Source organism: Mus musculus, chromosome X (genome assembly GCF_000001635.26).
Source record: "Mus musculus strain C57BL/6J chromosome X, GRCm38.p6 C57BL/6J".
Classification (NCBI taxonomy): Eukaryota; Metazoa; Chordata; class Mammalia; order Rodentia; family Muridae; genus Mus; species Mus musculus.
Window position 1 is genome coordinate 153,577,379 of NC_000086.7, and position 27,875 is coordinate 153,605,253.

At 38.8% G+C, this 27,875-nt stretch overlaps 1 long non-coding RNA gene across 1 annotated transcript in view; it reads right to left on the bottom strand.

The window, feature by feature from the left end:
* Gm39543 overlaps window positions 1–27,875 on the bottom strand; it is a 55,278-nt gene that overhangs the window by 9,365 nt on the left and 18,038 nt on the right. The window lies entirely within an intron of this gene.

Genomic DNA, 27,875 nt, shown 5'->3' on the forward strand with positions numbered 1-27,875 from the left:
ATCCAGAGGAATGTTAGCTCACTCCTGTGCTATGACCTTAAAAATTTAGCCTGAGTTATCTTGGCCTTCGTCTAGTGTTTTCTTTTCTTTCTTATATACATGATCCTACTCAGAATATTCAGTGATTTTAGAGTTTCAAAGATGATAAGAAAAGAAAAGAATAAAAGGCGTTATACTACATTAGCATTCTGCTATATTTATGGATTGCTAGACTGTTTAAGTCTAAGAATATGAATGTTACAGAAGCCATTTACTACTAGGTGAGAAATAAGATAGTGTGGGAAGATGAGATTATGTTAGGCAACATTACTTAGCAGTAATATCATTTAGAATGACATTGGCGTCAGCCTTGCTTCTAGCTTTGGTAAATTGCCTACTCATACATCTTTTCTAGCTTCCTTCAATTTGTTCGTAGGTATATATTCATTATGCTGGCTTAACGTTCCACTTGGTTTGCATTTATTCATTTAATCATTTCAAAGAATTTTAGCAAATTCATAGAGACAGAAAATCCATTGGAAGTTTCATTGTGACTAGGAAATGAGAAGTGGCTAGTATATTTAGTGTGTATGAATTTGAGTCTTACAAGCTGAAAAGAGTTTTAGAGATTGATGATGATAATGGCTGCAGAATAATGTGAATGTACCTAATGCCACTGAACTGTACCCTTAAAGGTGATTAAGATTCTGAATTCTATGTATATTTTATTGCAATTAATGGTGATTTTAAAATTATGCTGCCAATCCTAAAGCTGTTAAAGCTATTATGTTAAAATCACCTGTTCAGCAAGGAAGAGAGTCAATTTTATTATGCTGTTTATTACTATTTCTCCTTTGAATATTTCAAAGCACAAATTCCATAAGAATGTGATAGGTATTTTTCCAAAGGTGTAATTCTACTTGCATCCAAAGTGAATGTAAAATTTTTCCTTTAATGAGAGAATCAAAATCTGTCTTGAATATTCATATCTCTCTTTTTAAATTTTTTTATTAGGTATTTTCCTCATTTACATTTCCAATGCTATCCCAAAAATCTCCCATACCCTCCCTCCCCACTCCCCTACCCACCCACTCCTACTTCTTGGCCCTGACGTTCCCCTGTACTGAGGCATATAAAGTTTGCACGACCAATGGGCCTCTCTTTCCACTGATGGCTGACTAGGCCATCTACTGATACATATGCAGCTAGAGACATGAACTCTGGGGGGTACTGGTTAGTTCATATTGTTGCTCTACCTATAGGGTTGCAAATCCCTTTAGCTCTTAAGTCTCTCATGAGAGATTTACATTTATGAACAAAATTTACCAAGACATCTATTGTAGCACAAGGACAAATATCTAAGTGGGAATTGCTGGGGAAATAGTGGGCAATGAGATCCATTTATCTACAGGAGAAAAACCCTACAAGAGTGATTTCATATTGCTCTAACTTTATATTGAGAGTACTAGAGAAAAAGAGCATATATGAGGCCTGCATATATTCTCTAGGATAGGACCCTCTCAAAGGGCTCAACCTTTTCAACTCTATTTCAGAACTGAGGTATATACCACAGGTATACCAAAGCAAGAGCCATTGATAACAACTCAAAACTGCCTTACTTCCTATTATTTCTTTTCTACCCCTTCTCAGTTTGTATAATGTTACTTATATGTGTGTTTTGTTCCTGTCTTAGTTAGGGTTTTACTGCTGTGAACAGATACCATGACCAAGGCAAGTCTTATAAAAACAGCATTTAATTGGGGCTGGCTTACACGTTCAGAGGTTCAGTCCATTATCATCAAGGTGAGAGCATGGCAGTATCCAGGCAGGCATAGCACAGGCAGAGCTGAGAGTTCTATGTCTTCATCCAAGGCTGCTAGTGGGAGACTGACTTCCAGGCAACTAGGCTGAGGATCTTATACCCACACCCACAGTGACACACCCATTCCAACCAGGTCACACCTATTCCAACAAGGCCACACCTTCAGATGGTGCCACTCCCTGGTCCAAGGATATACAAACCATCACAGATCCCAATTCTAAGAAGGGGCAAAGTGTCTATTCTCTCTCTCTCTCCCTCTCCCTCTCCCTCTCCCTTTCCCTCCCTCCCCCCTCTCTCTCTCTCTCTCTATATATATATATATATAATATAATATATATATAATCTGTGTGTTTATACATTTATCTATGTATATCTATACATAGATATAAGTATATATATACATATATATGTATATATGTACACACATATACATACATAAACACACACATATATATGTGTGTATATATATGTATATATATATATATATATATATATACACATATATATAAGTACATGTGCATGCATGGTTGTACATACACACAAACACACCCTCCCCCCCCCACACTTTCATCTTTGTTTGTTTTTTTTCTCTCTGGTTATTGTTGTTACTCCCTGAGGTCCAATTTAATTCCTATCCCTTAGTTCTATGATATGTCAAAGAACTCAATCTACGAATAAGTACAACGTCAACATATTTTGCTTTACTTCCTCAGACATTTCAACATTTGTAAGATTTAAAAATCACTCTAGTAAATGGCTGTGTTAATTTGAACTTATTTCCAATTCCTCAGGCTTTAGCTATTTGGTTAAAATGGCCAGGGCACAAGTCCCTTCTGAGGCATTTTGGGTGCAAACTGGCGGGAGGTCCCACAGTCCCCAGAGGACTCTTCACTCAATCTTAGGATCACTGGTGAGTGAAACACAACATCTGTTTCAAACCACTTGTGCCAGGCCTGTGACAGCAGGAGCAAGGACACGGGAGCCCTGACTGATTAGAGGCTTGGGTTCCTTCTGATCGCTACTGGTATACCCTGGTTTCGAACACACCAGACAGCTCCACAGTCCTCAGAGGAGACACCATTTCCAGGTGCTATAAAACGCCCAGGATCTTAGGATTCCAGGATCCCAGGATAACAGAAGCTTTGTCACATCAGGATTTCAGGGTCTCAGAGGAAGCTTGACTGCCAAGAACTCTGACACACCAAGAATCTCAGGTTCACAGGAGTCTGGAATCACAGGAGCACAGAGAAAGCTGGACTCTGAGGAGTCCTGAATCAACCGGGATTATAGGAAAAACAGGCTGAAATCATATACTGAGGGAAGCAAGCACTTGAGATAATCAGATGGCAGGAGGCAAGCATAAGACCAGAAGCAACAGAAACCAAGGTTACTTGGCATCATAAGAACCAAACTCTCCCACCACAGCAAGTCCTGGATATACCATCACACCAGAAAAGCAAGACATAGATTTAAAGTCACTTCTCATGACAATGATGGAAGACTTTAAGAAGGAAATACATAAAATACAGGTAAACATCTAGAAGCCCTTAAAGAGGAAACAAAAAAATTCCTTAGAAAGTTACAGAAAAACACTACCAAACAGGAGAAAGAATTGAACAAAATCATCAAGGATCTAAAAATGGACGTAGAACAACAAAGAAATCACAAAGGGAGACAACTCTGGAGATAGAAACCCAAAGAACTAAATCAGGAATTATAGAATCAGCAATAGAATACAAGATAGAATACAAGATAGAATACAAGATATATATATAATACAAGATAGAATATATATATACATACAAGAGCAATACACATATATATACAAGAGCAATAGAATACAAGAGATGGAAGAGAGAATCTCAGGTACAGACGATTCCACAGAAAACATGGACAAAACAATCAAAGACAATGCAAAATGCAAAAAGATCCTAACTCAAAATATCTGGGAAGTCCAGGACACAATGAGAAGACCAAACCTAAGGATAATAGGTGTAGATGAGAATGAAGATTTTCACCTTAAAGGGCCAGTAAATATCTTCAACAAAATTATAGGAGAAAACTTCCCAAACCTAAAGAAAGAGATGCCCATGAACATACAAGAAGACTATAGAACTCCAAATAGACTGGACCAGAAAAGAAATTCCTCCCAACATACAATAATCAGAACAACAAATGCACTAAATAAAGAGATATTAAAAGCAGTTAGGGAAAAAGGTCAAGTAACATATAAAGGCAGACCTATTAGAATTACACCAGCTTTCTCAGCAGAGACTATGAAAGTCAGAAGATCCTGGACAAAAGTTATACAGACACTAAGAGAAGACAAATGCCAGCCCAGGCTACTATACCCAGCAAAATTCTCAATTACCATAGATGGAGAAACCAAAGTATTCTATGACAAAACCAGATTCACACAATATCTTTCCACCAATACAGTCCTTCAAAGGATAATAAAGGGAAAACACCAACACAAGGACAGAAACTATACTCTAGAAAAAGCAAGAAAGTAATCCTTCAACAAACCTAAAAGAAAACAGCCGCAAGAACAGAATCCCAACTATAACAAGAAAAATAACAGGAAGCGACAATTACTTTTCCTTAATATCTCTTAATATCAATGGACTCAATTTCCAAATAAAAAGACATAGACTAACAGACTGGCTACATAAACAGGACCCAACTTTTTGCTGCTTACAGGAAACCCAGATCAGGGAAAAAGACAGACACTATCTCAGGGTAAAAGGCTGGAAAACAATTTTCATATCAAATGGTCCAAAGAAACAAGCTGGGTAACCATTCCATTCTAATATCGAAAAATATCGACTTCCAACCCAAAGTTATCAAAAAAGACAAGGAGGGACACTTTATATTCATCAAAGCTAAAATCTTCCAGATGAACTCTCAATTCTGCATAGCTATGCTCCAAATGCAAGGGCAGCCACAGTCATTAAAGAAACTATAGTAAAGCTCAAAGCACATATTGCACCTCACACAATAATAGTGGGAGACTTCAAAACCCCACTCTCACCAATGTCCAGATCCTGGAAACAGAAACTAAACAGAGACACATGGACACAACCGAAGTTATGAAGCAAATGGATTTAATAGATATCTACAGAACATTTTATCCTAAAACAAAAGGCTATACATTCTTCTCAGCGCCACATGGTACCTCCTCCAAAATTGACCATATAATTGGCCACAAAACAGGCCTCCACAGATACAAAAATATTGAAATTATCCTATGCATCGTATCTGATCACCATGGACTAAGGCTGATATTCAATAACAACATAAATAATAGAAAGCCAACATTCATGTGGAAACTGAACACTCTACTCAATGATTCCTTGGTCAAAGATGAAAAAAGTAAAGAAATTAAAGACTTTTTATAGTTTAATGAAAATGAAGCCACAACATACAAAAACGTATGGGGCACTATGTAGGCAGGCCTAAGAGGAAAACTCATGGCCCTGAGTGCCTCCAAAAGGAAACTAGAGAGAGCATACACTAGCAGCCTGACAGAAGTCCTAGAAGCTCTAGAACTAAAGGAAGCAAATTCACCCAACAGGAGTAGATGGCAGGAAATAATCAAACTCATGACTGAAATCAACCAAGTGGAAACAAAAAGAACTATTCAAAGAATCAACTAAACCAGGAGCTGTTTTTTTTTTTTTTTTTTTTTTTTTTTTGAGAAAATCAACAAGATAGATAAACCCTTAGCCAGACTAACTAGAGGACACAGGGACAGTTAACAAACTTAAACATGAAAAGGAGACATAACAACAGAACCTGAGGAAATCCAAAACATCATCAGATCCTACTACAATAGGCTCTTCACAACAAAACTAGAAAACGGATGAAATGGACAACTTCCTAGACAGATGCCAGGTATCAAAGTTAAATCAGGATTAGATTAATGATCTAGACAGTAATATTTCCCCTAAAGAAATAGAAGCAGTCATCAATAGTCTCCCAACAAAAAAATGCAAAGAACCAGATGGGTTTAGTGCAGAGTTCTATCAGACAGTCAAAGAAGAACTAATTCCAACTCTTCTCAAACTATTCCACAAAATAGAAACAGAAAGTACTCCACCCAATTAATTCTATGAAGCCACAATTACTCTGATACCTAAACCACACAAAGATCCAACAAAGAGTACTTCAGACCAATTTCCTTATGTATATCGATGCAAAATTACTCAATAAAATTCTCGCAAACCGAATCCAAGAACACATCAAAACTATCATCCATCATGACAAAGTAGGTTTCATCCCAGGGATTCACGGATGGTTTAATATACAGAAACCCATCAATATAATCTATTATATACACAAACTCAAAGACAAAAACCACATGATCATCTTGTTAGATGCAGAGAAAGCATTTGACAAAATCCAACACCCCTTCAAAATAAAAGTCTTGGAAAGATCAGGAATTCAAGGCGATACCTAAACATAATAAAAGCAATCTACAGCAAACCAGTAGCCAGCATCAAACTATATGGAGAGAAACTCGAAGCAATCCTAATAAAATCAGGGACTAGACAAGGCTGCCCACTTTCTCCCTACCTGTTCAATATAGTACTTGAAGTTCTAGCCAGAGCAATTTAACAACAAAAGGAGATCAAGGGGATACAAATTGGAAAGGAAGAAGTAAAAAATATCACTATTTGAAGATGATAGTATATATAAGTGACCCCAAAAATTCCACCAGAGAACTCTTAAACCTGATAAACAGCTTCAGTGAAGTAGCTGGATATAAAATTAACTCAAACAAGTCAATGGTCCTTCTCTACACAAAGAATAAACAGGCTGAGAAAGAAATTAGGGAAACAACACCCTTCTCAATAATCACAAATAATATAAAATATCTTGGCGTGACTCTAACTAAGGAAGTGAAAGATCTGTATGATAAAAACTTCAAGTCCCTGAAGAAAGAAATTAAAGAAGATCTCAGAAGATGGAAAGATCTCCCATGCTCATGGATTGGCAGGATAAATAAAGGAAGAATGGATATCCTGCCGAAAGCAATCTACAGATTCAATGCAATCCCCATCAAAATTCCAACTCAATTTTTCACTGAGATAGACAGGGCAATTTGCAAATTCATATGGAATAATAAAAAAACCTAGGATAGCAAAAATTATTCTCAACAATAAAAGAACCTCTGGTGGAATCACCATGCCTGACATTTAGCTGTACTACAGAGCAATTGTGATAAAAACTTCATGGTACTGGTACAATGACAGACAGGTAGGTCAATGGAATAGAATTGAAGACCCAGAAATGAACCCACACACCTATGGTCACTTGATCTTCGACAAGGGAGCTAAAACCATCCAGTGGAAGAAATCCAGTGGTTTCTTTCCAGCTTCTGGCTATGATAAACAAGGCTGCTATGAACATAGTGGAGCATGTGTCCTTATGACAAGTTGGAACATCTTCTGGATATATTTTCTGAGGAACCACCAGACTGATTTCCAGAGTGGTTGTACCAGCTTGCAATCCCACCAGCAATGGAGGAGTGTCCCTCTTTCTCCACATCCTCACCAGCATCTGCTGTCACCTGAAATTTTTTTCTTTTTTCTTTTTTAATTATTAGGTATTTTCCTCGTTTACATTTTCAATGCTATCCCAAAAGTCCGCCATACCCCCCCCCAATCCCCTACCCACCCACTCCCCCTTTTTGGCCCTGGCGTTTCCCTGTACTGGGGCATATAAAGTTTGCAAGTCCAATGGGCCTCTCTTTGCAGTGATGGCCGACTAGGCCATCTTTTGATACATATGCAGCTAAAGACAAGAGCTCCTGGGTACTAGTTAGTTCATATCGTTGTTCCACCTATAGGGTTGCAGTTCCCTTTAGCTCCTTGGGTAATTTCTCTAGCTCCTCCATTGGGGGCCGTGTGACCCATCCATTTTTGTGTTTGCTAGGCCCCGGCATAGTCTCACAAGAGACAGCTATATCTGGGTCCTTTCAGCAAAATCTTGCTAGTGTATGCAATGGTGTCAGCATTTGGAAGATGATTATGGGATGGATCCCTGCATATGGTAATCACTAGATGGTCCATCCTTTCGTCACAGCTCCAAATTTTGTCTCTGTAACTCCTTCCATGGGTGTTTTGTTTCAATTTCTAAGAAAGGGTAAAGTGTCCACACTTTGGTCTTCATTCTTCTTGAATTTCATGTGTTTGGCAAGTTGTATCTTATATCTTGGGTATCCTAAGTTTCTGGGCTAATATCCACTTATCAGTGAGTACATATTGTGTGAGTTCCTTTGTGATTGGGTTACTTCACTCAGGATGATACCCTCCAGGTCCATCCATTTGCCTAGGAATTTCATAAATTCATTTTTTTAATAGCAGAGTAGTATTCCATTGTGTAAATGTACCACATTTTCTGTATCCATTCCTCTGTTGAGGGGCATCTGTGTTCTTTCCAGCTTCTGGCTATTATAAACAAGGCTGCTATGAACATAGTGGAGCATGTTTTCTTCTTACCGGTTGGGACATGTTCTGGATATATGCCCAGGAGAGGTATTGCGGGATCCTCCGGTAGTACTATGTCCAATTTTCTGAGGAACCGCCAGACTGATTTCCAGAGTGATTGTACAAGCTTGCAATCCCACCAACAATGGAGGAGTGTTCCCCTTTCTCCACATCCTCGCCAGCATCTGCTGTCACCTGAGTTTTTGATCTTAGCCATTCTGACTGGTGTGAGGTGGAATCTCAGGATTGTTTTGATTTGCATTTTCCTGATGATTAAGGATGCTGAACATTTTTTAGGTGCTTCTCAGCCATTCGGTGACAATTTTTTGTTTAAGAGCAGATTTCTTGTTTGGATGTAGAAATGGTGTATACAAGAATAATTGAATCAATCCCCAATAGCACAAAAGCAATCATTTAAATAAGAATGGAAAGGAGAGATACTATTGCTGAGCTTAATTGACAAAGGTGATTACAGGATAGTATTGTGCACAACTACATACTAGAAATGCCATTATCTAGGTGAGTATATAAATGCCTCAAAAAATACAAGTTACCAAATCTAACCTAAGAAAGAATGGAAATGGAAAACCTTAACAGATATATAGTGGATATGAGCCCCCCAACACACATATAGTAGAAGACTTCTGGGTCTGTGTTCATTCAGAGATGATGCACCTAACCCTCAAGAGACTGGAGGCCCTGGGGAGTTTAGAGGTCAGGTGGGTTGGAGATGGGGCCATCAATGTGGAGATGGGGTGGGGTAGAGAAGAGGTGTGGGATATGGAGCAGATAAATGGTGGTTGGTGGGGCAGGGAATGGAATATGGAGTGTAAAAAAATAAATTAATTAAAAAAGCAACTACAAAAAAAAAAAAAAAGAAGAAAAGACAGGACCATTAATTTTCCAAAGCCCCCAGATCTAAAATAGTTCAGAACAAGTTTATTTCACTATGGATCTCTACCTCCAATGTGTCCCAAACACTTCCAGAAGCAAGAAAAGGAAAGCATTCTAATCTATTGTATGGGGCAAGCATTACTCTGACACCCAAACCAAAGACACACAAGAAAACTTGGAACCAATATGTTTTCTAAATATAGAGACAAAAGTCTGAAATGAAAATCAATTCATGTTGGTGCTGGGAATGTAGCTCAGTGGTACAGCACTTGCTTAGCATTCCAGAGACTGTGGACTCAATTCTCAATACACAAACCCTGCAATACTGCACAAAATAAAACATTAAAAAATGGTATTGTCATATTAAGATAGGCTGAAAACTTCCCCTTTTTCCTTTTCTTTTTTAAAGGATTTGTTTATTATGTATACAGTGTTCTGCATATATATATATATATATATATATATATACACATATATATATATATATACATATATATATATATATATATATATATATATATATATATATATATATATATACAGGCCTGCAGGCCAGAAGAGGGCATCAGATGTCATTATAGATGCTTGCTGGGAATTGGATTCAAGTTCTCTGGAAAAGCAGCCGGTGCTCTTAACCTCTGAGCCATCTCTCCTGCCCTGGCAGAAAACTTTCAATGAATTAAACACCTTTTAGAATTATTGCACACATGATCGTTATTGACCATTGAACCTCTGTAATCTCTAATTCATTTCATGATAAACTCATTAGTATGCCTTTATCATTACTCTGTCGATGCTCTTCCTTTACCTTTTCAGTTCCAACAGAGCCCATCTGTCATCCTCTTGTAACTTGGAATGAAATTATCGGAATCGTGACCATGGTAACACTGAAAAGCAAGCCCATCTGTAGCTATCTCACAGCGACATACCTGGTTTCAGAATTATTGAATCACCATAAGATACTTTTATTACAATTTCCAGATATAAGTCTTGTGATAGTTCTTTCTCTTTTCCTTCTTCTTTTAAAAAAGATTTATTTTTCTTATTATTAAAGGATATATATATATATATGTATTTATACATATATACATACATACATATACATACATATACATACATATATATTATTTCATGTGCTCAGTAGTCATGTGTTACTACGGTGTAGTTATTAGGCAGCACAGTTGTAGAGTTATGGAGACATCTGGCATCTGGAGTGATTTTTTAAAGATTTATTTAGTTACTTTATGTATGTGAATACACAGTTGCTGTCTTCAGACACAGGAGAAGAGGGTATCAGATTTCATTACAGATGGTTGTAAGCTGCCATGTGGTTGCTGGGAATTGAAGTCAGGACCTCTGAAAGTGCTCTTAATTGCTGAGACATCTCTCCAGCCCTGGAGTGATTTTTTAAAAAGTATACCTTTGCCATGGTATTAAAATCTGTCTCTACTTTGTGCCATTTGGGGAGAGATGGTTCTAGTGAGGGCAACCAAAGTTCAGTTATTTGCTGACACAGTCTCATAGTCTTGAAACCCAGACTACTTTGCCTGAAGTCCTGTTTGTCTTTCTTCCATTTGTTAAGCACCACAATGAAAAGCAGTCTTATTTCTGGGCAGTGATGGTACACACCTTTAACTCCAGTACTCCTGAGTCAAAGACAGGCAGATTTTTGTGAGTTCAAGGCAGCCTAGTCTACAGAGCAAGTTCCAGGACAGCCAGGGCTACCCAGAGAAACCAAGCAATCAATCAATAAGGCGCTAAAATTTTATTTTTTATGCATATGAGTACATAGTCGCTGTCTTCAGACACACGAGAAGAGGACATTGGATCCCATTACAGATGGTTGTGAGCCACCATGTAGTTGCTGGGAATTGAACTCAGGACCTCTGGGAGAAGAGTCAGTGTTTTTAACCACTGAACCATCTCTCCAGCCCCTTCTCTTTTCTTTATTTTTTATTAATTGGATATTTTCTTCATTTACATTTCAAATGCTATTCTGAAAGTCCCCTATACCCTCCCCCAGCCCTGCTCCCCAACCCACCCACTCCCACTTCCTGGCCCTGCCCCTGTACTGGGGCATATAATCTTTGCAAGACCAAGGGCCTCTCCTCCCATCGATGGCCTACTAGGCCATCCTCTGCTACATATGCAACTAGAGACACAAGCTCTTGGGGTGGGGGGTACTGGTTAGTTCATATTGTTGTTCTTCCTATAGGGTTGCAGACCCCTTCAGCTCCTTGGGTACTTTCTCTAGCTCCTTCATTGGAGGCCTTGTACTCCATCCAATAGCTGTCTGTGAGCATCCACTTCTGTATTTGCCAGGCACTGGCATAGCCTCTCAGGAGACAGCTATATCAGGGTCCTGTCAGCAAAATCTTTCTGGCATTTGCAATAGTGTCTGGGTTTGGTGGTTGTTTATGGGATTGATCCCCAGGTGGGGCAGTCTGTGGATGGTCCTTCCTTCTGTCTCAGCTCCAAACTTAGTCTCTGTAACTCCTTCCATGGGTATTTTGTTCCCCATTCTAAGAAGGAACAATATCCACACTTTGTTCTTCCTTCTCGAGTTTCATGTGTTTTGCAAATTGTATCTTGGGTATTCAAACCCTTTCGTACTTAGTTTTATTTGACTGAAATCTAACAAAACAAGGAATGGGAAAGGAAACCAAATACTAAAACAAACAAACAAGCAAACAAAAACAAAAACAAACCCCCCAAACTCTAAAATATGTTGGATTTCTACTAATGGTGAATGTTTTTCACACATTTGATTTCTGATAACCACAATGACTGCATAAAGTAGTCATTTTTGTAACAAATTCACAGGTGAAAACTAAAGTTACTTTAGTTTATATAAGGGAACACTATGCATACCTTTTTAATAGAGTAAAAAGATAAGGATACTTTTTATACTCATGTATTTTTTCTATTTGAATGTGCATTACCAATTATATATACAAACATATATCCATTTATATATCCATTCATGTATATGTAACTGTATATCCATTCATGTTTATGTAACTGTATTACCTATTCAAAACCTTGAACTACAAACTCTATAGCCAAAACAAATGATGTGGACTCAGCAGTCAGGTTACTTGCAGTCTCCTTCCTGGCCACTCCCTCTCATTTGCCTTGCCAGGAACAACAGTCTCCTTCTCTTCAGAGAAGAAGCCTAAAAAGGCCTAGCTCCTTCTCTTCAGAGCTCAAGAAATCCCAGCCTGCTCTCTTCCAGGGACCCTCTGGCCACCATGTGTGACTCAGGGAGACAGATCCCTGTCTGCTGTTCTACTGGAACTCTCCTGTTGCCTTTTTTCCCCTGAGACCCTAGACCATTTCACAATGCCAGAGGAAATTTGTTCCAGACTCCTTGACCAAACTGCTTAAGGCACCAGACTGCAGCAGAGACCCAGAAGATCTGGATAGAGGTTGTATCTTAAAATACCAGCCAAACAGAAGAAATAGACATTTCAACCCTACTATGAACTTGAACCCACCAGAATAATGCAAACACTTCTGCTGAAAGAACAAAGGTGGCTTGCACTAAAAAGAAGGAAAACATCAGCCAACAAACTAATCCCAGATGTGCAAATCCCAACACAGAAACAAGGACAAAATAAAACTCAACTAACATATCACTCTAAAAAGTACAGAAGCCATAGTAATAGCCTCCAATAAAAATGATCCTAAACAACCTCCAGGTAAAGAGTTTAAAAAGGAGTATGATTATAACTATGGTCAAACAACACAATGAGGACTAAACAGAGATTACAGAAACAAGGAAGTTAATACAAGACATAAAAACAGAGTTTGAAATATATTTTAAAAAGCCCAAAGTGAAACAATGCTGGAAATTGACGCAGCAAGTCAATAAAAAACCTAAGTGGCCAGCCTGTTGGATCACGTTGAAAACAAAGAATCAGGGATGAAAAAAAAAAAAAAGAATAAAGGAATTGGCTTTTTCAATAAAGGTCAATGGGAAAATCTTGAAAAAGGACATGGAAGACTTTTGGGACACTATAAAAAGACCTAGCCACACCAGCTGTTTGATCCCAGCACTTGGGAAGCAGGGGTAGGTGGCTCATCTGAGTTCAAGGCCAGCTTGGTCTACAGAGCAAGTCAAAACTACACAGAGGGGTTCCGGGACTCCGTGGCGGTCAGCCTGCAGGATAGAGTGTGGAACACAAGGGCCAGCAGCTTCTGGGACAGGCGAGAGCCACAGAGTCTCTGAGGTGGTGCCATTTTGGGCTCCAGACAACCGGCCACCTGCCGGGTCAGAGCACAGGTGTCCGCCCGGCAGAGAGGTTTCTGCCTCACGTACTGCGGGAGCCACCTTGGTTCCAGGACTCCGCGGTGGGCAGTCTACAGGTGAGAGTGTGGAACACAGAGGCCAGCAGCTTCTGGGAAAGGCGAGAACCACAGAGCCTCTGAGGTGGTGCCATTTTCGGCTCCAGACAACCGGCCACCTTCCTGGTCAGAGCACAGGTGTCCACCCAGCCCGAGAGGCTTCTGCCTCATGTTCCGTGGGAGCCACCTTGGTTCCGGGACTCCTCAAAGGGCAGGCTGCACGGGTGAGGGTGTGGAATACAGAGGCCAGCAGTTTCTGGGACAGGCGAGAGCCACAGAGCCTCTGAGGCGGTGCCATTTTTGGCTCCAGACAACCGGCCACCTTCCTGGTCAGAGCACAGGTGTCTACCCGGCCCGGTAGGTTCTGCCTCAGGTTCTGCGGGAGCCACCTTGGTTCCAGGACTCCGAGGAAAGTAGTCTACACAGGTGAGAGTGTGGACTACTGAAACAACGGCTTCTGGGACAGGCCAAAGCAACTTCTAGGAAAGATCCTGTTTTGGGCCTTCATCTTCAGCCAGGAGGAGGTCCAAACACCAGATAACTCTGCACCTCCCTGAAAGAGGAGACCTTGCCTGCAGAGACTGCTCTGACCACTGAAACTCAGGGGAGAGAGCTAGTGTCCCACATCTGCTGATAGACGGTAACAAAATCACCAGAGGAACAATCTCTAAACAGAGACAACTATAACAACTAACTCCAGAGATTACCAGATGGCGAAAGGTAAACGTAAGAATCTTACTAACAGAAACCAGGACCACTCACCATCATCAGAACGCAGCACTCCCACTTCGCCCAGTCCAGGGCACCCCAACACACCTGAAAAGCTAGACCTGGATTTAAAAGCATATCTCATGATGATGGTAGAGGACATCAAGAAGGACTTAAATAACTCACTTAAAGAAATACAGGAGAACACTGCTAAACAAGTAGAAGACATTAAAGAGGAAACACAAAAATCCCTTAAAGAATTGGAGGAAAACATAACCAAACATGTAGAAGACATTAAAGAGGAAACACAAAAATCCCTTAAAGAATTGCAGGAAAACACAACCAAACAGGTGATGGAATTGAAGAAAACCATCCAAGACCTTAAAAGGGAAGTAGACACAATAAAGAAAACCTAAAGTGAGGCAACGCTGGAGATAGAAACCCTAGGAAAGAAATCTGGAACCATAGATGTGAGCATCAGCAACAGAATACAAGAGATGGAAGAGAGAATTTCAGGTGCAGAAGATTCCATAGAGAACATCGGCACAACAATCAAAGAAAATGGAAAATGCAAAAAGATCCTAACTCAAAACATTCAGGAAATCCAGAACACAATGAGAAGACCAAACCTACAGATAATAGGAGTGGATGAGAATAAAGATTTTCAACTCAAAGAACCAGAAAACATCTTCAACAAAATTATTGAAGAAAACTTCCCAAATGTAAAGAAAGAGATGCCCATGAACATACAAGAAGCCTACAGAACTCCAAATAGACTGGACCAGAAAAGAAATTCCTCCCAACACATAATAATCAGAACAACAAATGCACTAAATAAAGATAGAATACTAAAAGCAGTAAGGGAAAAAGGTCAAGTAACTTATAAGGGCAAGCCTATCAGAATTACACCAGATTTTTCACCAGAGACTATGAAAGCCAGAAGAGCCTGGACAGATTATACAGACACTAAGAGAACACAAATTCCAGCCCAGGCTACTATACCCAGCCAAACTCTCAATTACCATAGATGGAGAAGCCAAAGTATTCCACGACAAAACCAAATTCACCCATTATCTCTCCACGAATCCAGCCCTTCAAAGGATAATAACAGAAAAAAAAAAAAAAAAACAATACAAGGACGGGAACCATGCCCTAGAAAAAACAAGAAGGTAATCCCTCAACAAACCTAAAAGAAGACAGCCACAAGAACAGAATGCCAACTTCAACAACAAAATTAACAGGAAGCAACAATTACTTTTCCTTAATATCTCTTAATATCAATGGACTCAACTCCCCAATAAAAAGACATAGACTAACAAACTGGCTACACAAACAAGACCCAACATTTTGCTGCTTACAGGAAACTCATCTCAGAGAAAAAGATAGACACTACCTCAGAATGAAAGGCTGGAAAACAATTTTCCAAGCAAATGGTCTGAAGAAACAAGCTGGAGTAGCCATTCTAATATCTAACAAAATCGATTTCCAACCCAAAATAATCAAAAAAGACAAGGAGGGGCACTTCATACTCATCAAAGATAAAATCCTCCAAGGGGAACTCTCAATTCTGAATATCTATGCTCCAAATACAAGGGCAGCCACATTCATTAAAGAAACTTTAGTAAAGCTCAAAGCACACATTGCACCTCACACAATAATAGTGGGAGACTTCAACACACCACTTTCACCAATGGACAGATCATGGAAACAGAAACTAAACAGGGACACAGTGAAACTAACAGAAGTGATGAAACAAATGGATTTAACAGATATCTACAGAACATTTTATCCTAAAACAAAAGGATATACCTTCTTCTCAGCACCCCTTGGTACCTTCTCCAAAATTGACCACATAATTGGTCACAAAACACGCCTCAACATATACAAAAATATTGAAATTGTCCCATGCATCCTATCAGATCACCATGGACTAAGGCTGATCTTCAATAACAAAATAAATAATAGAAAGCCAACATTCACGTGGAAACTGAACAACACTCTTCTCAATGATTACTTGGTCAAGGAAGGAATAAAGAAAGAAATTAAGGACTTTTTGGAGTTTAATGAAAATGAAGCCACAACATACCCAAACTTATGGAACACAATGAAAGCATTTCTAAGAGGAAAACTCATAGCTCTGAGTGCCTCCAAAAAGAAACTAGAGAGAGCACACATTAGCAGCTTGACAACACACCTAAAAGCTCTAGAACAAAAGGAAGCAAATTCACCCAAGAGGATTAGAAGGCAGGAAATAATCAAACTCAGGGGCGAAATCAACCAAGTGGAAACAAGAAGAACTATTCAAGGAATCAGCCAATCAAGGTGCTGGTTCTTTGAGAAAATCAACAAGATAGATAAACCCTTAGCCAGACTAACTAGAGGGCACAGGGACAGCATCCTAATTAACAAAATCAGAAATGAAAAGGGAGACATAACAACAGATCCTGAAGAAATCCAAAACACCATCAGATCCTTCTACAAAAGGCTATACTCAACAAAACTGGAAAACCTGGATGAAATGGACAAGTTTCTAGACAGATACCAGGTACCAAAGCTAAATCAAGATCAGGTTAATGATCTAAACAGTCCTATATCCCCTAAAGAAATAGAAGCAGTCATTAATAGTCTCCCAACCAAAAAAAAGCCCAGGATCAGATGGGTTTAGTGCAGAGTTCTATCAGACCTTCAAAGAAGACCTAATTCCACTTCTTCACAAACTATTCCACAAAATAGAAACGGAAGGTACTCTACCCAACTCATTCCATGAAGCCACAATTACTCTGATACCTAAATCATAGAAAGATCCAACAAAGATAGAGAACTTCAGACCAATTTCCCTTATGAATATCGATGCAAAAATCCTCAATAAAGTTCTTGCTAACCGAATCCAAGAACACATCAAAACAATCATCCATCCTGACCAAGTAGGTTTCATCCCAGGAATGCAGGGATGGTTCAATATACGGAAATCCATCAGCGTAATCCAGTATATAAACAAAGACAAAAACCATATGATCATCTCGTTAGATGCTGAGAAAGCATTTGACAAAATCCAACACCCTTTCATGATAAAAGTCTTGGAAAGATCAGGAATTCAAGGCCCATACCTAAACATGATAAAAGCAATCTACAGCAAACCAGTAGCCAACATCAAAGTAAATGGTGAGAAGCTGGAAGCAATCCCACTAAAATCAGGGAATAGACAAGGCTGTCCACTCTCTCCCTACCTATTCAACATTGTACTGGAAGTCCAAGCCAGAGCAATTATACAACAAAAGGAGATCAAGGGGATACAAATTGGAAAGGAAGAAGTCAAAATATCACTTTTTGCAGATGATATGATAGAATATATAAGTGACCCTAAAAATTCCACCAGAGAACTCCTAAGCCTGATAAACAGCTTCAATGAAGTAGCTGGATATAAAATTAACTCAAACAAGTCAATGGCCTTTCTGTACACAAAGGATAAACAGGCTGAGAAAGAAATTAGGGAAACAACACCCTTCTCAATAGTCACAAATAATATAAAATACCTTGGCGTGACTCTAACTAAGGAAGTGAAAGATCTGTATGATAAGAACTTCAAGTCTCTGAAGAAAGAAATTAAAGAAGATCTCAGATGATGGAAAGATCTCCCATGCTCATGGATTGGCAGGATCAACATTGTAAAAATGGCTATCTTGCCAAAAGCAATCTACAGATTCAATGCAATCCCCATCAAAATTCCAACTCAATTTTTTAACGAATTAGAAAGGGCAATCAGCAGATTCATCTGGAATAACAAAAAACCTAGGATATCAAAAACTCTTCTCAAGGATAAAAGAACCTCTGGTGGAATCACCATGCCAGACCTAAAGCTGTACTACAGAGCAATTGTGATAAAAACTGCATGGTATTGGTATAGTGACAGACAAGTAGACCAATGGAACAGAATTGAAGACCCAGAGATGAACCCACACACCTATGGTCACTTGGTCTTTGACAAGGGAGCTAAAACCATCCAGTGGAAAAAAGACAGCATTTTCAACAAATGGTGCTGGCACAACTGGTGGTTATTATGTAGAAAAATGCGAATTGATCCATTCCTATCTCCTTGTACTAAGGTCAAATCTAAGTGGATTAAGGAACTCCACATAAAACCAGAGACACTGAAACTTATAGAGGAGAAAGTAGGGAAAAGCCTCAAAGATATGGGTACAGGGGAAAAATTCCTAAATAGAACAGCAATGGCTTGTGCTGTAAGATCAAGAATCGATAAATGGGACCTCATAAAATTGCAAAGCTTCTGCAAGTCAAAAGACACCGTCAATAAGACAAAAAGGCCACCAACAGATTGGGAAAGGATATTTACCTATCCCAAATCGGATAGGGGACTAATATCCAGTATATATAAAGAACTCAAGAAGGTGGACTCCAGAAAATCAAATAACCCCATTAAAAAATGGGGCTCAGAGCTGAACAAAGAATTCTCACCTGAGGAATACCGAATGGCTGAGAAGCACCTGAAAAAATGTTCAGCATCCTTAATCATCAGGGAAATGCAAATCAAAACAACCCTGAGATTCCACTTCACTCCAGTCAGAATGGCTAAGATCAAAAATTCAGGTGACAGCAGATGCTGGCGAGGATGTGGAGAAAGAGGAACACTCCTCCACTGTTGGTGGGATTGCAAGCTTGTACAACCACTCTGGAAATCAGTCTGGCGGTTCCTCAGAAAATTGGACACAGTACTACCGGAGGAACCCGCAATACCTCTCCTGGGCATATATCCAGAAGATGTCCCAACCGATAAGAAGGACACATGCTCCACTATGTTCATAGCAGCCTTATTTATAATAGCCAGAAGCAGGAAAGAACCCAGATGCTCCTCAACAGAGGAATGGATACAGAAAATGTGGTACATTTACACAACGGAATACTACTCTGCTATTTAAAAAATGAATTTATGAAATTCCTAGGCAAATGGATGGACCTGGAGGCCATCATCCTGAGTGAGGTAACCCAATCACAAAGGAACTCACACAATATGTACTCACTGATAAGTGGATATTAGCCCAGAAACTTAGGATACCCAAGATATAAGATACAATTTGCTAAACGCATGAAATTCAAGAAGAACGAAGACCAAAGTGTGGACACTTTGCCCCTTCTTAGAAATGGGAACAAAACACCCATGGAAGGAGTTACAGTGACAAAATTTGGAGCTGTGATGAAAGGATGGACTATCTAGTGATTACCATATGCAGGGATCCATCCCATAATCAGCTTCCAAATGCTGACACCATTGCATACACTAGCAAGATTTTGCTGAAAGGACCCAGATATAGCTGTCTCTTCTGAGACTATGCCGGGGCCTAGCAAACACAGAAGTGGATGATCACAGTCAGCTATTGGATGGGTCACCCGACCCCCAATGGAGGAGCTAGAGAAATTACCCAAGGAGCTAAAGGGAACTGCAACCCTATAGGTAGAACAACAATATGAACTAACCAGTACCCCGGAGCTCTTGACTCTAGCTTCATATGCATCAAAAGATGGCCTAGTCGGCCATCACTGCAAAGAGAGGCCCATTGGACTTGCAAACTTTATATGCTCCAGTACAGGGGAACCCCAGGGCCAAAAAGGGGGAGTGGGTGGATAGGGGATTGGGGGGGTGGGTATGGCGGACTTTTGGGAAAGCATTGAAAATGTAAACGAGGAAAATACCTAATTAAAAAAAATTTAAAAAAAGCTACACAGAGAAACCCTGCCTTGAAACTTGAAACACACACACACACCCACACACATACACACAAAGAAGGAGAACTAGAAGGAAGAGGAGGAGGAGAAAAAAATTTCCTAACCTTTGAATTATAGGAGTACAAGAAAAAAACTGAAGCAATAGTAATGAGACTATCTTTAATAAAATCATAGATGAAAATATCCCAAACTTAGAGAAAGAGATGGCCTTTCAGATAGAAGAAACCTACCAAATAGACAAGACCAGAAAAGAAATTTTCCATGATATATTAACCACACAAAGCAAATAAAAAAAAGTCACCTCAAAAGGCAAGCCTAGTACAATAATACTTGGTTCTTTGACAGTAACCTCTAAATCCAGAAGAGCCTGGAAAGATATATTCCAAGTTCCAAAAGACTACAACTGCCAATCCAGACTATTATACCTAGAGAAACTATTAAAATTGAAGGAGACATAAAACATCTTTCTATGATAAAGTATATTGAAGGAATTTAGAATAATAAGCCAGATATGATGAAATAGAATTTGTATTTTTGCAGGTCGTTTCAGAAGAGAAATGGTAAATTATGTGTGGCTGGAGAACAGAAAGTCTAATAGGAAAATATAGCCTGTGAAAGAGTCCTTATTGCAGCAATGGCCAACATGTAAATGAGTGATGATTCTATTCTGGAGGTTTGTACTCTGCCCTTCTGTAATCTACCACTACTCCATTATTTCAAAACCTCAGTAAGTCTCTACAAAGAATGCACTGATAATAAAAAGTATTTGCAGAGAAACACTGAATGGACCTGTCCCAGCTTTGAATCAAACTGAAAAACATATACAAGAGGTAAAGCACGGAGTACAGATTTAATAATCAGATAAATCAAGACTTGTCTTCCTTTACTTCTAAATAGAAATCCTGAAACGGGCTGGAGATGGGTTATCTGTTAAGAGTACTGTTTTGTTCTACTGAGCTCAGGCTCTAGCACCTACATCAGTTCACCACTGCCTGGAACTTCAGCTCCAGGGGGATTCAGTGCCCCTGCCCTCCTTGGGAATGTGCTTGCCAGTATTCATATACACCTATCCACCTATGGACACAGAGCTAAAGAAGATAAGTGCTTTTTAAATACTCTATAGATCATGGAAGATGGAGTCTTTTAATGTTGTTGAAACGGGTGACTCTATGAAATTCAAGACCTTAAGGATATTCAAACATCAGACTATGCACCAAAACACCAGTTCTGTTTGGATGATCAGACTTCAGCTAAGTTTCACTTATTTAACCTTTGCTTATCTCTGTTTCAGGAAAATTTAAACAAATGAATATGTGTTTAATTTTGATTATTAAAAATAAGCAATCAAACTATTTTCATACTGGAACAAAGGGCAAAAACTGCAATAAGAGTCAGTACCCAAGACTGAGCCCCCAATTTTTAAAAATTTATAAATGATATTATCATTATTCAGGTATATCTGGTCCCTTTATGTTTCCCAATTATACAAGATATTTTTGAGTCTTAATTATCATACATAATGCTATGCTATATAAAAATATGCCTAATGTATGAGAGTTGTGTGTAGCCTAATAGTACACCAGGATAAAAATTGGGATAGTTGAAAAGTCATAGTGAACACAAAAGTACACAGAGGCAAAAAGCAATACTTCAGTTACATTGGATGAAGGTGATCTTTTGGAGCTAGTATATTCCCAGACTCTCAAGAATGATTTGGGGCTGAATGGTCTTTTTTTCTGCTACTTGAAACACGAAGCAGGAAGTAGTTGGGAGGGAAGGAACAATTTGCGCATGTTGTAACTTCTGCTCACAAAATTTTCATCATGTGGGTAAGTTCTGTATAAAATTGGTAACATGCATCCCAAAATACAGGATCTTGAGAATTGTGGACTATAAAATAAGTGATTGCCATTGAAATTATTTCCAACGAATATAGATTTGGACAAGAAACAATTGATGAAGATGGTACACACGGTAACATTCTGTAAGACCAACATATCCACCATGACCTAAACTAGGACCAACATTTCACTAAGAAGTAAACATTACCAACTTAGATACAGGTGTCAAGGCTATGATGGACTATCAGGCACTTAAGAGGAAGAAGCTTTATAGTTCTTACAAGTAGAGTTTGGTCTATTTTCAATACTTCCTGTCATGGTGGATAAATGATACATGTATGTCATGTGGTAAACACATGGATTGGTGTTGGGGACAGTAAGACAACACAACACAAATCTGAGTGAGCCTTCATGAACTAGACTTATCAAAATCAGTGTGCACCTAGGTAGATTATCAGAATTCTCTGCTGTAGCAATAAATATGTTGCATTAATGAAGGAACCACATTAGGCTTATCCATTCTATACAGTGCTATTAGCAACAGAAGTCAATCAATCAGAAGTGGCTAAGTGTAGCCAAGAGATGGCAGCACAGAGCAGTCAACAGCCATTTGCTGTACTGGCTGTCTCCTGGCTTAGGAAATACTATTAGATACCTTAGACCAGTGATACTCAACCTGTGGGGGCGAGACTCCTTTCACAGGTGTTGCATATCAGATATCTGGCATATCAGATATTTACGAGTCATAGCAGCACCAAAATCACTGTTATAAAGTAGCAATGAAAATAATTTTATGGTGAGGGTTCACCAAAACATGAGGAACTGTATTAAAGGGTCTCACAGCTGTAGGAAGGTTGAGAAACACTGACTGAGTCAGAGGACTTACTAAGAGCAGGACCTCCATCTGAAGTTGACATCATATCCTAAAGGAAAATAAACTAAACATAAGGTAAAACGTTTTTGAGCAGAAAGTTAGTAAACTTGGGAGCAAGTTACCTCATCAGTGGCTCTAGTCTTCAAATAGGTAAGCTGCTCAGGAGCTTTATCTAGAATTCCAGGCAACTTCATGATGTCTGGAGTATTTGTGATACCTTCTGAAACTGCAGCAGAGTGCACATTGTTAAATAAAGCTGCCAGAGTTCCCCCATCAAAAGGAGCCCTAGGGTATCACTAACGTTCATGGAACGAGTAAACAGTGGGCATTCCCTGCAGCTTCCTCAGCCTCCCCTACCTCTGGCTCTCTGCTTTTATTTCTCTTTTCTTTGGGGAGTAATGGTAAAGAAATATGAACCACTCCTGAATTTTTATCTTTAATCTACTCCAATTTGTTGTATATACTGCAGAATTGTCTGGAATTTTGCTTTGGAGTAGAAAGTGGTTATCTGCCTTGGCCCATTGCTGATACATGCTTTAACCAAAGGGGAAACATTTGGTCAAATAAACTTGTATGTTTCAATTTGTCATTATAAATAATAGGGTATCAGCTGAGTCAAGGCCCAGGATCATCATTTAATAATTATATTCCTACTTATTACTGTTTATTTTTATTTTAAACTAATAAATTTTGTTTTAAAATATATAATTCAGTATTAAAAATTTTAAGTCATTCAATAATTTTTAATTGTTAAATGCCTCTTAAATATACATGATATCTTCTGAAGCTAAAAGTAATATGCACTCAGCCAGTTTTTAAAATCTATTTGGAACATTAAACATGACAGAAGTAGAAAAAAGTTCTTATGAAGTCCTCTATGAAAGGGAATTGGGACAAGTTCCTGGTTAGACAGAAACCATTCCATCTCCAAGGGAGAATGCACAGTGTAACTGTGGCTTCATAGAATGAATTGGATAGTGCTCCTTCTCTTTCTATTTTGTGGAAGAGTTTGAAGAGTTTTGGAATTAGGTTTTCTTTGAAGGTCTGATAGAATTCCCCACTAAGCCCATCTGGTCTTGGGCTTTTTAGGTTGGGAGACTTTTAATGACTGCTTCTATTTCTTTAGGAGTTACGGGACTGTTTAGATGGTTTATCTGATCGATCCTGTTTAACTTTGGCACCTGGTATCTGTCTAGAAAATTGCTCAATGAATCAGGTTTTCCAATTTTGTTGAGTATAGGCTTTTGTAGTAGGATCTGATGATCTTTTGAATTTCCACAGTTTCCATTGTTATGTCTCACTTTTCATTTCTGATTTTATTAATTTGGATACTTCCTCTGTGCCCTCTGGTTAGTCTGGCTAAGCGTTTATCTATTTTGTTGATTTTCTCAAAGAACCAGTTCCTTGTTTGGTTGATTCTTTGTACAGTTCTTTTTGTTTCTACTTGGTTGATTTCAGCCCTGAGTTTGATTGTTTCCTGCCATCTACTCCTCTTGGGTGTATTTGCTTCTTTTTGTTCTAGAGCTTTCAGGTGTGCTGTCTAGCTGCTAGTGTAAGCTTTCTCCAGTTTCTTTTTAGAGGCACTCAGAGCTATGAGTTTTCCTCTTACCACTGTTTTCATTGTGTCCTATAAATTTTGGTATGATATGTCTTCATTTTCATTAAATTCTACAAAGTCTTTAATTTCTTTCTTTATTTCTCTCTTGAGCAAGTTATCATTGAGTAGAGCGTTGTTCAGCTTCCATATATATGTGTGCTTTCCCTTGTTTTTCTTGGTATTGAAGACCAACCTTAGTCCATTGTGATCTGATAGGATGCATGGCATTATTTCAATCTTCTTGTATCTATTGAGGTCTGTTTTGTGACCAATTGTATGGTCAGTTTTGGAGAAGGTACTGTGAGATGCTGGGAAGAAGGTATATTCTTTTGCTTTAGGATGAAATGTTCTATAAATATCTGCTAGATTCATTTGTTTCATAACTTCTGTTAGTTTCACTGTTTCTCTGTTTAGTTTCTGTTTTCATGATCTGTCAATTGCTGAGAGTGGGGTGTTGAAGTCTCCCACTATTATTGTGTGGGGTGAGATGTATGTTTTGAGCTTTAGTAAAGTTTCTTTTATGAATGTGGGTGCCCTTGCATTTGGAGCATAGATATTCAGGATTGAGAGTTCATCTTGGTAGACTTTTTCCTTTTACCAGTATGAAGTTTCCTTCCTTATCTTTTGGTTGAATGTTGATTTTATTTGATATTAGAATAGTTACTCTTTGGATGATTTGCTTAGAAAATTGTTTCCCAACCTTTCACTCTGAGGTAGTGTCTATCTTTGTCACCGACGTACGTTTCCTGTATGCAGTAAAATGCTGAGTCCTGTTTACGTATCCAGCCTGTTAGTCTATGTCTTTTTTGGGAACTTGAGTCCATTGATGTTAAGAGATATTAAAGAAAAGTAATTGTTACTTCCTGTTATTTTTGTTGTTAGAGATGGAATTATGTTTATATAGCTATCTTCTTTTGGGTTTGTTGAAAGATTACTTACTTGCTTTTTCTAGGGTGTAGTTTCCCTCCTTATGTTGGTGTTTTCCACCTATTATCCTTTGTAGGACTAGATTTGTCGAAAGATATTGTTAAGTTTGTTTTTTTTAATGGAATATCTTGTTTTCTCCATTCATGGTAATTGAGCATTTTGCTGGGTATAGTAGCCTGGGCTGGCATTTGTGTTCTCTTAGGGTCCATATGACATCTGTCCAGGATCTTCTGGCTTTCCTAGTCTCTGGTTAGAAGTCTGGTGTAATTCTGATAGGTCTGCCTTTATATGTTACTTGACCTTTTTTCCCTTACTGCTTTTAATATTTTTTATTTAGTGCATTTTGTGTTTTGATTCTTGTGTGATGAGAGGAATTTCTTTTCTGGTCCAGTCTATTTTGGAGTTCTGCAGGCTTCTTGTATGTTCATGGGCATCTCTTTCTTTAGGTTAGGGAAGTTTTCTTCCATAATTTTGTTGAAGATAATTACTGGCCCTTTAAGTTTGGACTCCTCACTCACTCTCTTCTATATTTTATCTCTACGTTTGGTCTTCTCACTATGTCCTGGATTAGCTGGATGTTTTGGGTTAGTTGCTTTTTGCTTTATGCATTTTCTTTGACTGTTGTGTCAATGTTTTCTATGGTATCTTCTGCATCTGAGATTATCTCTTCTATTCTGTTAGTGATGCTTGAACCTATGACTCCTAATCTCTTTCCTAGGTTTTCTAACTGGAGGGTTGTCTCACTTTGTGATTTTTAATGTTTCTATTTCCACTTTTAGATTCTGTATGGTTTTGTTAATTTCCTTTGCCTGCTTGATTGTGTTTTCCGGTAATTCTTTAAGGGATTTTTGTGTTTCCTCTTTATGGGCTTCTACCTGTTTACTTGTGTTCTCCTGTATTTCTTTAAGGGTGTTATTTATGTCCTTCTTAGAGTCATCTATCACCATCATGAGAAGTGATTGTAGATCCAGATCTTGTTTTTCTGGTGTGATGGTGTATCCAGGACTTGCTATGGTGGGAGAATTGGGTTCTGATGATGCCAAGTAACCTTGGTTTCTGTTGCTTATGTTCTTTCACTTGCCTCCTCTCATCTGGTTATCTCTAGTGTTTCCTGCCCTCGTTATATCTGACTGGAGTCTGTCCTTTCTGTTATCCTCAGAATTCAGCTGTCTCTGTGATTCTGTGATTCTGGGATCCTGTGATCCTGAGCTTCTGGGTGTGTCAGAGCCCTTGGGAGTCAAGATGCCTCTGGGACCCTGAGATCCTGGTGTGGCCAAACTCTTGGGATCTTGTGATCCTGTGATCCTAGTATATTAGAGCCCCAGGGAGTGGAGCTTCCTCTGGGTGTTGTGGGACTGGCTTTGGAGATCGGACCCAAGGTCTGCTTAGGGAACTGGCCTGGAAGGAACCCATGCCACTGGTCAGGCAGAGTTCCCGCATCTACTTATTACTATTGTAAGACAGGGTCAACCCTTCGCTGGCTAGAAATCATGGAAAATAAGAGAACATAGGAAGGGATGGGAAGTTCTTGCTCTGGACCCTGGTTGAAGTGTCTTGTCCACTGAGGGTCAAGAATATTGACAACTGGGGCCAACAAAATGGCTCAACTAGTATGGCACATTCCACAGCAGCCTGCTGATCTCAGTTTGATCCCCAGAACACACATAAAAGTAGAAGGAAAGAACTGACTCCATAAAGTTGTTTTCGGACCTCCACAGACATTCCTGATTATGTGCAGGCCTACAAATGCATGCACATACTACAGGAACACACCCACACATGGGAATAAAATAAAATTTAAAATACAATTATACCGACAGCTAACAAACTTCTCTGTAAAACCTTCCTATACAAAGACAATATACATCTCATAAACACATTTGTTTTTTCTTTTTTATCACTCAGTAGTTTTATTTATTTACTTTTATAAATCATTTGGTTTATTTGTTTACATTTCAAATGATATCTCCCTTCCTGGTTTCCCCTCTGTGAAATCCCCACCCTATTCTCCCTTCCCTTTGCCTTGTTGAGGGTTCATAAGCACATTTCAAATGAGAACAATACAATATCAATGAGACATGTGCAAGGCATAAACATGAATAAATTTAGAGTTTAAATTTATCATTTTCTCAGCTATAACTCCTCTCACTTTAGTTTTCTAAAAATCTGAAAAGGTTGCAGCTTTGTTTATAAGTAAAATATGTTTCAACTTCCATGTGACCTAGTATAGTAAGAATTCCTTTGATCCTTTTATCTCATCAGTCCATACTCTCATAGAATAGAGACTAGGAAAGAACCTATGGTCTCATTTATAGGAAAAGAAAACCCGTAAAGACCCTTTGAATGTTTCCAGTAAACCTGGGTTGTGTTTATGAACGTATGTGTGTGTCTCTGTATTTACATAATGCCAATCAGAGAAAAAGAGGCTATGAATTTGAGGATTTGGGAAGACATGAAAAAGGATGAAGGATGGCATAGGAAGGGGGAATATAATTATAATTTAATCTAAAAATAAAATGTTAAAAAATGGTGCTGAGGGGCATTTTTCTGTTAGAGGCTGTGGAGAACCAACATGTATGATTTTACGTGGGATATTGAATTGTAGGCACAGCCAGGGATACACTCCAAAATTCCCCATACCCTCAAAACAAGCTTC